Genomic DNA, 14,711 nt, shown 5'->3' with positions numbered 1-14,711 from the left:
CTTGACATCATTACTGTGCCTGTTTTATCATGTTGTCTGCTTCAACAAAGAGAAACCCGAAACTCCCTTCCCCGGAACCCATTTAACTGGATGGCTACAGATTAGTCTGCAAATGACAAGCAAGCTTGTAGTAAAGGTATCAAAGAAGAAAAAAGCATTATTTTCTATCAACAATTAAGGAAATATGCACATGCAGGCATGAGCTTCTATGCATGACAGCTTTCAAATCAGCCACTTTGAGTACCTCAGGCAACAGGAATGTTGATTCTTAAGATTCACAGCAGCTTCCGGATGAACTTTTGAGAATGCTCTGTAGGTCTACTGAATCAACAGGGAGACTTTCCTGACCTTCGCTCTGCAGCCCTAGCAATGATTATACCTACAATTACTGTATCGAACCTTTCCTATCTGAATATCCAGAGTGGCTTCTGGTTTCCTGACTAAAACCTACCCATACAGGAAAATACCACAAGTTTGAAATGGCCAAAAACTGACTGATAAATAGTCCTTTAGACAATTTAAAAGGAAAAAAATAAACAACAGCAATAACAGCAACAAAATATACCTCCATCAGTTCTGATGAAGTCAAAGATCAGGAATTTTTGCTACATAATGATCTATCTCAAGCACTGCAGATATGGGAAATACAAGAGCTATTGGCTTAACTTTGCTTAGTGCTATTCTAAAGAAATAGCTGAGACTGGGTAATTTATAAAGAAAATAAATTTATTTAGTCCATAGTTTTGCTGACTGGAACTGGAAGATTCAAGATTGAGCATCTGGTGAGGGCCTCAGGCTACTTCCACTAGTTGGAAGGTGAAGGAAAGCCAGAGTGTGCAGAGATCACGTGTACAGAGAAGAACCAAGACAAAGGAGGAGGAGGTGCTAAGCGCTTTTTAACAACCAGCTCTTATGCGAAATAATAAGGTGAAACCTCACTCAGCACCAAGAGAGAACATTAATCTGTTCATGCAGAATGTGCCCCATGACCCAAACATCTCCCCGAGGCCCCACCTCCCAACATTGCCACACTAGGAATTAAATTTCAACATGATATTTGCAGAGAACAAACATCCAAATGATAACTATTGTCTTAATTTACTATAAGAAATATTTGAAAATACTATTTTCCTCTGGCTACACATTTTTTTGATAAGAAATAGAGGAAAAGTAGCCTACCACATGAGCATGAGCTCAAAGCTTTAGTCAAATGAAAGAACCACCTTCATGGTTCTTACTCTCAAGGGAGGATAATCCTCCACAGGCATATCTCTCAACCAGATTTCACAGTTAATCTCAGCAAATTCATTATTGGTGAGCTTGTGTTACTATACACAGCCTACCATATTTAATATTATAACAATATAATTAAAACATTTTATAAATTATTCATTTTAGATTGTTGAAAATATGGCATTTAATATCAGATGGCATTAAATGATGACTGAGTTAGTAAGAAACAAAAATAAATTTCTCTTTGCTGTTCCAAGAAACATTTCATGCCAGTGACTAAAAATTAGGTTTCTGTTTCAAAATTAATCATAAAATTGATGTTAATTTAGAAGAGATCCTTATGCGTATAAAAATTAAGGAAAATACTTCTATGAGCCTTCTGAATAAAGGCTCACTTCTAAGTATAAAAAGTTCAAATTGAAAATGCTCTATGTTTATGATTTTATGTTTAGTTTTAAAAACATTACTCCCACTTAACAGAAAATACTTATGAGTGTCAAAAAGAAATGTTATGGTCGATTACTGCTCCTAGTAAGAGCATTTAAATATTTCATTGTTACAGAGAATCCATCATTCAAATCACTGAATATTTATTCCCATTTCATGTGTTAAAAACAAGACTAAATTAAAGAAGTTATTAAAGATCTATTTACCTTGTAAGAAGTAAACGAAGCTTTTCCAACTAAAAATAATCCTGGCTTCTTGCTACATTTTTAGCAAGCTTTGAAATGACATACTGATATGGAAAGAGTTAGACAGCTATAGTGAACCCAGTGTGCCTTTTGGCATAGAGTCAAACGATGTTCTATCAAGCAACACTACTGTCTACTATATAATGTGACACCTAAATCTATCAGTTACTTCATATTCAGCTTCCAGATAAGTTTCACTGTTGACATGTTTCTCTTAGCAGTGACAAGAGAAAGTGTCCAGTAAAAAAGTTCTGAACTGCAGGCTCTCCAGAGGCATGACAACCTAATCTATGCTCAACTAAGCATTTTGGTTAACTGATAAAAATGTAACCAGTGACAACCAATTGTGGGAGAAGTTGATTCTAAGGCAATTGCACAGAGGGCAGAATACCTGAAGTGGTTCCAGAGCATGTTACCATCCAATCTGAAATGATGCATGAACAAGAGGAGCCAGAAAGTGATAATAGCAGAGCAGCTATAGCTGTCAAAGATGGAGCAGGGGAGAATGTCTAAGTTTGAGAAAGACTGAACAAAGCTACAATTTGCAAATGATCTCAAAGAAGTAGCATTTTCTAGAGGACAGAAAGTGCAAATGCTGAATATTTTCAGTCAGTATGGTTTAGTGTTTTGAAAATTTATGTGATTATATGAGAAAATAATAATTGCCATTGGTTGACAATGATATGTCGGGCATTTATCAAACAGACCTTTTATATCACTACCACATATAATTCCTGTAACGTCACCTTAAGATAGTCATTATTATCCTTATTTTGTAAGTGACGAAACTAAATTTCAGAAGCTAAATGACTTTTCTAAGATCACATAGCCATGAAGTAGAAGTTGACATTTGATCCCAAATCTATAGGTCTCAAAGTCCAAGTCCCTTTCCTATTCAAAAATCAAGAACCCTGTATGTATCAGAGAACATGTACATATATAAATGTGTTCTATATGAATACAGAATACACACATATTCTTAGATGATTATTCATACACATATCTTAGGACATTTTGATGACTATGCTCAACAGTATGGGGAGAACAAATGCTGTACTGGCCCTTTCTCTGCTCAACCTAGTCACTGCTTTGAAAAACTAAGAGGCATACGATTCCGAAAAAAATGGAGACGCATTTAAGAGAGAAATGGCATTAGGACAGATTAAGAGTAGGTTAATGACTCTAGTTGCTCTTCTGAGATTTTCATAGTACTGAAACAGTCTTCCCTGGAGAAAGTAAATATTAAATGTGGTTTTATTAGACAGAAATAAGTAAGGGATTTTCACAAGGACTCTTTTAGAGGAAAAAAATCCGCATTTCATGAAATTCTGGATATCTCTGAAAAAAATAAAAAGTTGTTTGATATTATTTGCCACAAAACAAGCAGCTTGCAGGAGTGATGCAAAGGCTAGATTGGAAGCATATAAAAACTAGCCATAATGATTCAGAAACTGGAAGCTGATTTCCTAGAGAAAAAGCTAAAAATATACTCCTGTATTCAACAAAGAAAGTTCTGGAGAGTAATAAATACTCTATTGTTATTGTGTTTTTACCTCAAGTTTGAAAAAGGAACGGTGTTTTTTTCAATTTATTGAGGCTAATAATTCAATCATAAACACCTGTTCATTTGCTTACCTCAAGCAGCTGTCTTTAGACGCCCTCTGCTATTTTTAAAATTTCTTTCCTTGCTTTGTTTTAGTCAACCCAGTAGGGGGTTCTGAATATCTAGGATGTGTTTCCCTGATAGCTCAACAGAAAAAAACAAAACAAAACAAAAAAAAACAGGTGAATAAAATTATCTGTATCTGTAGGTAATATAAGAGCAAACCAGCACTGTTTTCTAACTAACTGAACAATCTTCAATAACTCAATAGCCTTGTAGCCCTGTTTGTGCCTCATCTTCCTCCACTATGAAATAAGGGAATTGGATTAGATGGCATCTACACATTTATCAGCCGTTATTTCTGTGATTTTGTACACCAAACAGTTCATTGTGGCTAACACCAAGAGGTGGATAGTTCTGAGAATGTCGCCCTCCATACTGTACACTTTTATTACAGCTCTTGTTTAGTTTTTTAAATAATGAACATGTATTACTTTTTAAAACAGAAACATCAATATTGATTTTTTTATTCTATTATTTTATGGTAAGTGACATAACAAAATTCTGTTGCCTTTGGTGCATACCATGGTAAATATATACTAAGCGTCCTCTAGAAATAATCATCTGTCTACATATTTTGAACAACAGGTGCAGTAATCTCTACTCCTTCTTTTACACTTAGAGGGGATCGGTTTCATTGGTCCTTTTAGTGAATAAATACCTCTTTCTTTTCACTCTTTTCCTTTGTTTGCCAACTTTATATTATATACTCTCACAAGTGACTCGACTGGGCCCCTCACACTATCTGACCAAACTCAGCATGACTTGAACCTCTAAAAAGAAAATGCTTGCTTTTCTCTTTTGATCGTTTTAAGGGTATGTCAATCTCTGAATATCACTTTCTTGTTCTAGGAAGAATAAGTCTGGCCACCACTGCCAGGTCATTATCAAGTTTCTCTTGCTTTTGTGATAAGCGTTTGGGATTTCAACTAACTGAGGGAGGGCTCCCTGAAACTCTCGCTGGAGCTAGATTCCCTGAATGATCTTCATCTGGCCCACATCTCAGTGCATCAATGGAGCTGAGGCCTGACAGCTAGATTATAATGTTGCCTTTGTGTAACATGAAAAAGTTTCCTATTTGTCTGTCAAATGTAAATTTACTAGGTCTGGTATCTACAAGGGAGCTTTGAGGAAAGAATGCTTGTGGAGGTGGTCTAGTTTGAGTTTTGAAGCAGCAGGGATTTTTGTTTTTTTTTAAACTGTAATTTAAACCATTTCTTTACAAACAACTGTTCTTCAAGCCCCCAAGAATTAATTTGGCAACTTTCCTTCTTTTGGTTTCCATCTTAATCAATTATGGCATAAACCTCTTTTTCCAGTGATGCACTGGGCATGGATTTGGATAAATAACCCCACAGAGTATCCTGACTCCAGTTCCCACTCAGTCTTGTAAATGGAACAATTTCATCTCATCCGGATGGCTAGGTCTGATGTGTCAACTAAAAGAGGGATTAGGGCACTCAGGAAAGTGACTCTTCCACTCTTCTTCTCCCCCCTTCACTCCCCAGTGCTCCTACAATAGCAGATGCTATTGTGACCACCGTATTCCCAGACACTTACCACCACTGCCTTCCTATGCTTTACAGCTGATTTCACCTTCCACCATCTTACAGGTACACTACTGGCAATCACTTTCCTCCCCAACCAATCAGAATGAGGCTGTTCTCCCACACAAGAGTTATTTTATTCACTGTGTGTGTTTTCTAGGGCTGCCATAACAAATTACCCCAGATTTGCTAGCCGAAAACAACAGGAATGTGTTCCCTCACTGCTCTGAAGGCATCAGCAGGACTACAGTCTCTCCAAAGGATCCAGGGAAGTATCTGCTCTTGCTTCTTCCACCTTTGGACAACTCCAAGTATTTCTTGTTTTGTGGCCATCACCCCAATTTTTGTCTGCATGGTCACATTGCCCACTCCTCTTCTGTTTGTCTCCTCCATGTGTCGGTGTGGAATCTCCCTTGGCCTCTATTTTTTGAGGACACTTTTGATGGTATTTAAGGCTCACCTTGGTCATCCAAGGAGAATCTATTCATTTCAAAATCATTAACTTGGTCATACCTGCAAAGACCTTTTTTTCAAAGAAGATAACATTTACAAGTTCCAACAATTTGGACTTGATATTTTGGGGCAGCCATTGTTCACCTATGACAATCAGCCACAGAAGGTCGAGGCAATAAAAATTGTACCTCTTTGAAAATCTTGAAAAAACAATTTGCAATTTCCTTTGTTAAAGGACTGATATCGGTTATCTACATGTCCATTGATATCATATCACACTAAACTATTCTCTTAATTTTCCTTATTAACCCTGAATATCTGTCCCAAAACAGGGCACATGTTCCATCAATTTTCCCTGCCTCTGAATGATTTCCCTGCTTCCTTCATATGTCTTTCCCGCCTCCTGTCTATTCTCTGAAAAATAATATTTATTCTTTTGATTAGTAAAAATATTATATTAAAGACTACCTTTGTCACCCCTAGTATTCTTTCCTTCATCAGATACTTCTTGAGTATCTCTAATGCTCCAAGGTCTCTGAGAGTAACTGACTTTTAATCTCAAAGTCCCATACCCTTAATTTACCCAGGAGTCCTAGGGACTTGCATGAAAACATTCTTGTAATCCATCTTGTCATGAAAGTCCTCAGTATAAACAGGCTTATTGGTAGAGAGGTGTAGCCAAGTTTCTGAGAGCTGAAGATGGCTAGATATCCCCCCTGGTCATCCCAAAATTTTAAGTACCTTTTGGGATACTTGATACATCCCTTGAGGTTTTACTAGCTTCACTAAAGCATGAAGCCAGCCAGTGTGGCAGCGAGCAACTAATGGTGGAATGGAATGGTTTAACCACCTCAACCTGAGGATGGCTTCATAAAAGGGTGGACACCAAAACCAGTAGTCAACTGTTGGTGGTGGATTACTAAGAGGTAGGAAACAAAATGCTCCAAAGCCCAGAAGAAAACTGCTCTAGCCTGGAGATCCAAAAACTAGCACAAAGAAATATTCACATGAGCAGCGGTCCCACTGACAAGGAAGTTGGACAGGACGCTGTGTGAAGGGAATCTGCCTGTAGAGAAGCCAGGAATCCTTTTCAGCCAGAAAATATTTAAGCTTATTTTTCAAATTATATACTTGATGTAAACTTTTTGTAAAAACTTGGAAAGTACAGAAATACATTTTAAAAACTAAAATTATTCATAATTCCTATTACCCAGATATAACCACAATTGATATTTTGCTGTATCTCCTCTAAGTCTTTTTATAAAAGTTCTGAAGTTTATCATTTATTATATTTTTAAGTATTTTATATATACTATTTTGCGTGCTACTTTGTTTTTCTCTTAACATTGCATGGAGATCATCTTCCCATTAAGTATTCACTGCAAACATGATTTCAGTGACTGTATAATATCCTTTATGTAACTTTACCTAAGCATTCTTCACTGTTGGACATTTGTTTCAGACTTTATGCTATGTAAATAATGCTGAGGCAAACATTTTAGTGCATAATTCTTTATATGGGCCATTAATTATTACTCTAAGTTCCCAGATATAGAAATACTAGGTCAAGACCATTAATACTTTTTTTTTTTTTGAGACAGAATCTTACTCTGTCACCCAGACTAGAGTGCAGTGGTATGATCTTGACTCACTTCCAGCTCCACCTCCCAGGTTCACACTATTCTCCTGCCTCAGTCTCCCGAGTAGCTGAGACTACAGGTGCCCGCCACCACGCCCAGCTAATTTTTTGTATTTTTCGTGGAGATGGGGGTTTCACTGTGTTAGCCAGGATGGTCTCAATCTCCTGACCTCATGATCCGCCCATCTTGGCCTCCCAAAGTTCTGGGATTACAGGTGTGAGCCACCGCGCCCAACCGCATTAATAATTTTAAGACTTGTATTATAAAGAATTTTAAAATTATAATTTTAAAAATTTAAATATTTACACATAAAATAATTTAGTTATTAAATTATATATAAATAAATATAGTTCCTGACATATAGAAAATACTAAATTAATGCTAGCTAATTCTTAATAATAATTTGCCATTCAAAAGGATTAAACCAATTGGTATTCCCATTGTCATATCCTTTTAAGTTCAATCTTATTAGAAACACTTCTCTGAATCCCTTTTGAAGACTGAGGATGGGTGTCAAATTCTGACCACCCACCAATACCAACTATCCACCCCCAGGTTATGTACTGGTTTCAGATATGGCACTTGCTAAATTCATATTTCTCTGGAATGAACATTCAGAAATGTTCCAATGCATTAGCAATCCCTGTCAACCTGATTCATTAGAGCCATGCTGTATGTAGTTTACAGTTTTGAAAATAATGGGGATAAAGCAGAAGGACTGACACTCAGAAATAAACAGACGGCACAACATTTACATTAAAATGCAAATTGTTCTACATGGTTTGGTATCCTCTAAGCATACCAAAGGAATAACTTTTTTATTTTATCTAAGCCTTGTCCACTGAGAAACTACCAAGGTTAATTTTCTATTTCATAAAACCTTTATCATACTGTTACTGTGAACATTTGCTTCTCTCTCTCATATTTTGAAAGGCACTTTTGATTTAATACATGGGCTTGTGTTAGAGTTGCCTTGCACTTGAACATGAGGATGATTTATAACGGTTTCTTACAAGTGTGTGCTGTGCAATCCAAAAGGGCTGACCTTTGGTCACTCTTAAAATTGGGAAGAAATTAGCTCATTAAAAGGCAATATCATACCCCTTATTCAGCTGTCATGAAGTTCAACTTGAAATATAACATATTTCAAGCCTAAACTTATATTCTATTGAAGCATGATTTTGATACCACATTCCATACTATTCCAACAGTAGTTCAATATGTTTTGTGTAATTCTATTAAATTTCACCCTAATATTTCTTATAATAGCAAGGATTCAGTTATACTGGAAGAAAAATCATGTTCTCTTAAAGTTTCATCATGAATTTCTCTCATTTTATCACTAAGTCTACATGTGGCCATTAGCCAAGTCTCTCAATACCGCTATTACAAATGAGTTCTACTGTATAACATCGTTAGCTATACACATTACATCAATTAGGACATCCATTTCAGTTTGAAGATCAGGAGTAGGGTTTCTGTCCAAAGGCCCATAACTTTTCTACAGCATGAGCCGTGTGTTCAGCATTAAATCCATATGTTAGATTGTGAACAAGTAAAACACTGCAAATGAGTACTCAAGATATAATAAGTAAACACAAATATTAACCTGTGATCTCAACACACATATTCTGTAAACTCTGTTTAGGCAGGAGACACATCTTATTCATCATTATAAGTGCTTCAAACAATGTATGCAGTAGAGATTATTTTTGTAAAAGAAGGAAAATGAGAGAAGGAAGTTAAGGAAGGGAAGGAAGGGAGGGAGGGAGGAAGAGGAAGAAGGAGGGAAAGAGAAAACAAGGAAGTAAGTGAGGGAGGAAGATCAGAGTAACACACCACACACAAAACCTTACTTGAGTCTTCCACTCAGCTGCTTTTGGACAGCCTGTCCTGAAACTTTTGTGCCAAGATTATTTGTGCTGACTCATGACCACTGTCATACCAGACCTTGACTTAGTCACCTGGCTTTATTTTCTTTCAGTGATGATTTTGGCTTAGTAATACAATCTTACTAGTTGGGTCTGTGATCTATAGGCCCAATTACTATACCTACTCTGCTGTTTAAATGGATTCTTTTTTTTTTTTTTTCTCGGTTCTTCTCTATATACAATTGATTTGGTTTGGAATCTTCTAACCTAAGCGTTGGTTAAATTTGTGATTTAAACAGGAAGAGCCAAATTCCTTTGTACTGAATATTAACCTCCTAACAATTTCAGCTGGACCAGCTATTTCAAAAGAATCTATACCTAGACCTCTCTGGATCTCTAACTTTTTAACTGCCTGAAGGTAATTATGAAGATCTTCATAGCTTTGCAATAGCAACCAGTAGAACTCAAAAATATCCTTATATGTAATGGGGAAGGACTTTTGCAACTGTACAATCAGTAATTAGAGTGAAGGTAGCCTAATGTGAAGAACAGCCAAATGCAAGCTCTTTTCTCTATGTCCCTCTGTGTGTGTGTATGTGTGTGTGTGTGTGTGTGTGTCTGACTCTTTCTCCCCTCTCTCTTTCTCTCCCTGCCCCCCACTTCCCACATGCAAGTGTCTGAGTGTTTTTCTTTAGGCCTGAGTAGTCTATCTTTGATCATGGAGGAAAGAATATAACCTTGTATTTCAAAACTGAGCTCTAATGTTTATAATTGTGTAACATTGGAATATGTATTTTTTAAATGATTGATACATTGCTTTTTAAAAATATAAAGCTGAGATATACTCATTGTCAGAAATTTAGAGTAAATAAACAGAAGAATGAAAATCATCTGTAACTCACTACCCTGATATAAGTGCTAAAACAACTTTTACCAGGTTTCTCTGTTTTAATGTGTTTTTTTGATTTTATGTGATTCTGCGAGTATTGTGTTGTATGTATGTCTTTAGTTTATTTTTTAAAGAATAGATGTGTGTGTATACACACCCATATACATACATATAAATGGTTGTGTGTACTCTTTTTTAAATTTGGCAATATCAAGTAGGCATTTTATGATATCAAATAATAACATAATTGCTAATCTTTCATTACCTTTTTTGCATTGTAACACATGAATGTACTACAATTTACTCAATCCATAAACTTTGAGTCATTTAGGTTATTTGCAACTTAGTTACTTAACTTCTTGATACTTTATTTCTTCAACCGTATAAAAATGCACAAAAATAGCAGCATGATTTATAATCCTTTGGGTATATCCCCAGTAATGGGATGGCTGGGTCATATGGTACATCTAGTTCTAGATCCTTGAGGAATCGCCATACTGCTTTCCATAATGATTGAACTAGTTTACTGCTATAAAGACACATGCACACGTATGTTCATTGCGGCACTATTCACAATAGCAAAGACTTGGAATCAACCCAAATGTCCATCAGTGGATTAAGAAAGTGTGGCACATATACACCATGGAATACTATGCAGCCATAAAAAAGGATGAGTTTGTGTCCTTTGCAGGGACATGGATGCAGCTGGAAACCATCATTCTTAGCAAACTATCACAAGAACAGAAAACCAAACACTGCATGTTCTCACTCACAGGTGGGAACTGAACAATGAGATCACTTGGACTCGAGAAGAGGGATATCACACACCGGGGCCTATCATGGGGAGGAGGGAGGGGGGAGGGATTGCATTGGGAGTTATACCTGATGTAAATGACGAGTTGTTGGGTGCTGACGAGTTGATGGGTGCAGCACAGCAACATGGCACAAGTATACATATGTAACAAACCTGCACGTTATGCACATGTACCCTAGAACTTAAAGTATAATAATAATAATAATAATAAAGTAAAAAGTAAAATAAAATAAAAAAAAGAAAAAAAAATAAAAATGCACAAAAATTTGGCAACCTCAAAGGATAGTTGTGAGATTAAAGTATCTGACACAGTGGTTGGTATGTAATAGATACTGAATAAGAATTAGTTTCTCTTTTTCTTTTCCAAAGTGAGATTCCATTGTCTCCCATATTTATCCAAAGAGAAATTAACCAAAGCTAAAATGGGATATGAGTAAATACTGTATGAATTGAATAGTACTGCAAATTTGGATAAATAAATAAGAAGAAGTTGCCTTCTCATACTATTACCAGGAACTACAAGCAAATTATAAATGGCTTACTAAACAGAATCAATCTGAATCTGAAATTGTGGTATTAGCATGTTTAGAAAAAACAAATTTAGAACATTTCTGAAAAGTGAAATTTACTTAATACTATACAATTGATTTTTAGAAATTAATTAGAAATTATAAAAGTAGAATCATTAGAAATTTTTAAATTAAAAAATTAGCCTTTCAGCCAGAACCACCATCTTTCAGTAATTCCATCATCTTTCAGTAATTCACCACAATGATGAACACACAGGGAAAGAGGACAGGCACTGATAGATGTTCTCTAGGCTTTTTGGAAAACAGGGAGTTGTTCATTTGGCCCTGTACATGCAAACTTAAGAAAGGTGTTACTGTAGACATCAAGGGAATGAGTCCTGTTCAAAAAGGAATGCCCCACAAGTGCTACCATGGCAAAATTGGAAGAGTCTACGATGTTACCCAGCATGCTGCTGGCATCATTGTAAACAAGTTAAGGGCAAGATTCTTGCCAAGGGAGTTCATGTGCGTATTGAGCATATTAAGCACCGTAAGTGCTGAGACAGTTTCCTAAAACACATAAAGGAAAATGGTCAGAAAAAGAAGGAAGCCAAGAGAGAGGTTCCTGGGTTCAACTGACGCACCAGCCTGTCCCACCCAGAGAAGCACATTTTGTGAGAATCAGTGGAAAGAAGCCTGAGCTGCTGGAACCTGTCTCCTATGCATTCATGGCATAATAGGTGTAAAAGAAGCAAAAGACCTCTGGACTGTAAAAACACTTCTTTTCCTTAAGTGGAAGTGTGGTGTTCCCTCCTCTAAATAAATATTTAAAGCAAATTTCAATTGTGTCCTAATTCATTGTGTAATGACTTTACTATTCACAGCTAATGTTTTTCTTGCAGAAGGATATGAAGTGGCTTATTGTGCAACAAATTACTCAATTGGTTAGAAAAGAGGCAGATATTATTTATGAAATATTTGTACTGGTTTGATGATAGACCCTCAAAATCATCATGGAAGAAATAATTCACAAAAAAATAGAAGTATTTCAAAATTAAATTTATTTTACTTATTCAAATAATTCATTTAAAACATTATTTTCACACATATCTAAGTTTTTAAATGTGTAATTACATTATTCCTAATGTATTTTGAAGCTTCTATTCCATTCTTATTTTTTATTTCCTAAGAGCTATGATACAGACCATCCCAAAATATCCCATTTCCCCATATCCTTAAGAGCAGTTAATATCAGAAGATTTGAGGGCCACAGTACTGCTTTCAGGCATTTCATCCCCTTTGATCTTGCAATTCCATGGAAGTAAGTATGCATGCCCTTCGAATTTAAAGTAATCAATTAAAGACTTTTAATTTGACACTGAAGTTTTACTTGTGGATATTGGAAGTTAGAGCTAACTAGTAATCAAGAAGATAAAAAACACAAGTTTGAATGTTATGGGATTCACTTTCCTATAGAAATCATTGCCGAAGCAGAAGTGTCCCTGACAAGACTTCAAATCATGTAAAGAGCAAGAGCTACCTGATGATAATCACATAAACGTACGTACCCTGAAAAACAACCAGATGTATGTTCTTCTGTGCCATTTCCCTACCCACCTTGCCCTTTAATAAACGAACGGACAAACAAACAAAAAACTGACCAACCAACCAAACAAACAAAAAACAACTAAGAAGAATCTTACTAAAGATCATGCCAGGGTTGTGAGTCATTGAGAGGCAGGACTGGGACAGCCAAGAGCCATATGAAACTCCACACAGGGATGGAGTTCAAAATGAGAAGCAAAATTACTTTCAGAGGTTGGAAGTAGACAAAAGCTAAAGATTAAGATGAACTAAATAGTAGATTTAAAGTGCAAGGATAAGATGACCTTGAAATTGTAACAACTTTGATCTCCATAAGCAAACTTCTAAACGTGTCTTGCTCTGTCCAGCAGGAACATGATCATTCTAGGACCCAATAATTGGAGGCAAGTGAGTCAAAAGAAAAATATGATAAATAAGTTATCGTGACAATAGTGAAAATGTGTTGACAAAAAAAAGAACTAGTTTATATTTGGGTTGGCATAGTGCCTCCAAGTTTAAGCTCATTAGTATGCTGCTGATAAATATGTTTTTGGCCAAAGTATCTTCTATCTTTCAGAATCCTTTTATGTTTGCCTGCTTTTCTTCTCTGTAAGTTAATTCCACTAAAAACAAGTTATTTGAACATGAGCTATCTACTTATCTCTCTCTCTCTCGCTCTGTATCAATCTATCAATCTGTCTATCTATCTATCTACCTATCTAATATTGATCTAATGAGATAGAGAATACAAACCCGAAGAAGAAACTCTGCCTTCAAGGAAGTTACAAAATAGTGTGGCAAATGAACAAATTAAACAAATAAATGTCACAAAGTGAAGAGTGAGATAGTTTGTGAGGTCAGAGGAAGGAGAGAGTATATTTGGTTGAAAAGATTCAGAAAAGGTTTCAGGAAGGAGATGACGTTTCGGAAAGAATCTGAAAATGAGTCTGATTTTTGTCAGGGAGAGCTGGAGGGAGGGTTATTTGCTAATTAATATGCAGTCAGTGAATATTTTTGAACACGAGGGGTAGGAGTTGGACTTCAGAAAGATAGATGTCACTCTCTGAAGGCAGGGTTTGACAACCAGGAGCTAAGGAATTGCCTTAGTGGCTCTGGTGGAAAATTGATTCATTCCAAGGAGAGAATTTGGTACTTTCGTGTTTCATTTGTTTCCAGCAACCCTCACATATATAAAATGGAAAACACATTTTATGGAATAGTTAACTATTCCTATCATGTTTCGAAAGATCACAGAAATGTGAACAATCACCTATTCCTCATTGATAATGTCTGGTTAGCATTTGGTTAATCATCTTTCTAGAGAAGTATACTGCTTTTCCAAGCAACTTTTATATAGTTCTTTAAAAAATTCTCACATTTAGCAAGATGGAAATTATGGTATAGACATTAATATCAGGACTTGAACATTTTCCACAGCAGAGTTTAATCTCATATTTCCAAGTCATGTCCAGAATCAAATTTCCAAATCTTGTGTGTGTCCATGTCCATATACTCATGTGGATATATATATAGTGATTTTCTTCTTTTCCTTTTTTTACAGTGTCTCACTCTGTCACCTAGGCTGGAGTGTGCAAGGGTGCAAATATGGCTCACTGAAGCCTCGACATCCCAGGCTCAAGAGATCCTGGGAGATGCCTGAGTGTCTCAGCCTCCCAAGAAGGTGGGATCAGAGGCCCCGCCACCATACCCAGCTAAGTTTTGTATTTTTTGTAGAGATGAGGGTCTCACCATGTTGCCCAGGCTGGTCTGGAACTCCTGGGCTCAAGTGATCCACCTGCCTCAGTCTCCCAAAGTG

Source organism: Theropithecus gelada, chromosome 4 (genome assembly GCF_003255815.1).
Source record: "Theropithecus gelada isolate Dixy chromosome 4, Tgel_1.0, whole genome shotgun sequence".
Classification (NCBI taxonomy): domain Eukaryota; kingdom Metazoa; phylum Chordata; class Mammalia; order Primates; family Cercopithecidae; genus Theropithecus; species Theropithecus gelada.
Note: the sequence above shows the minus strand (reverse complement) of the source record.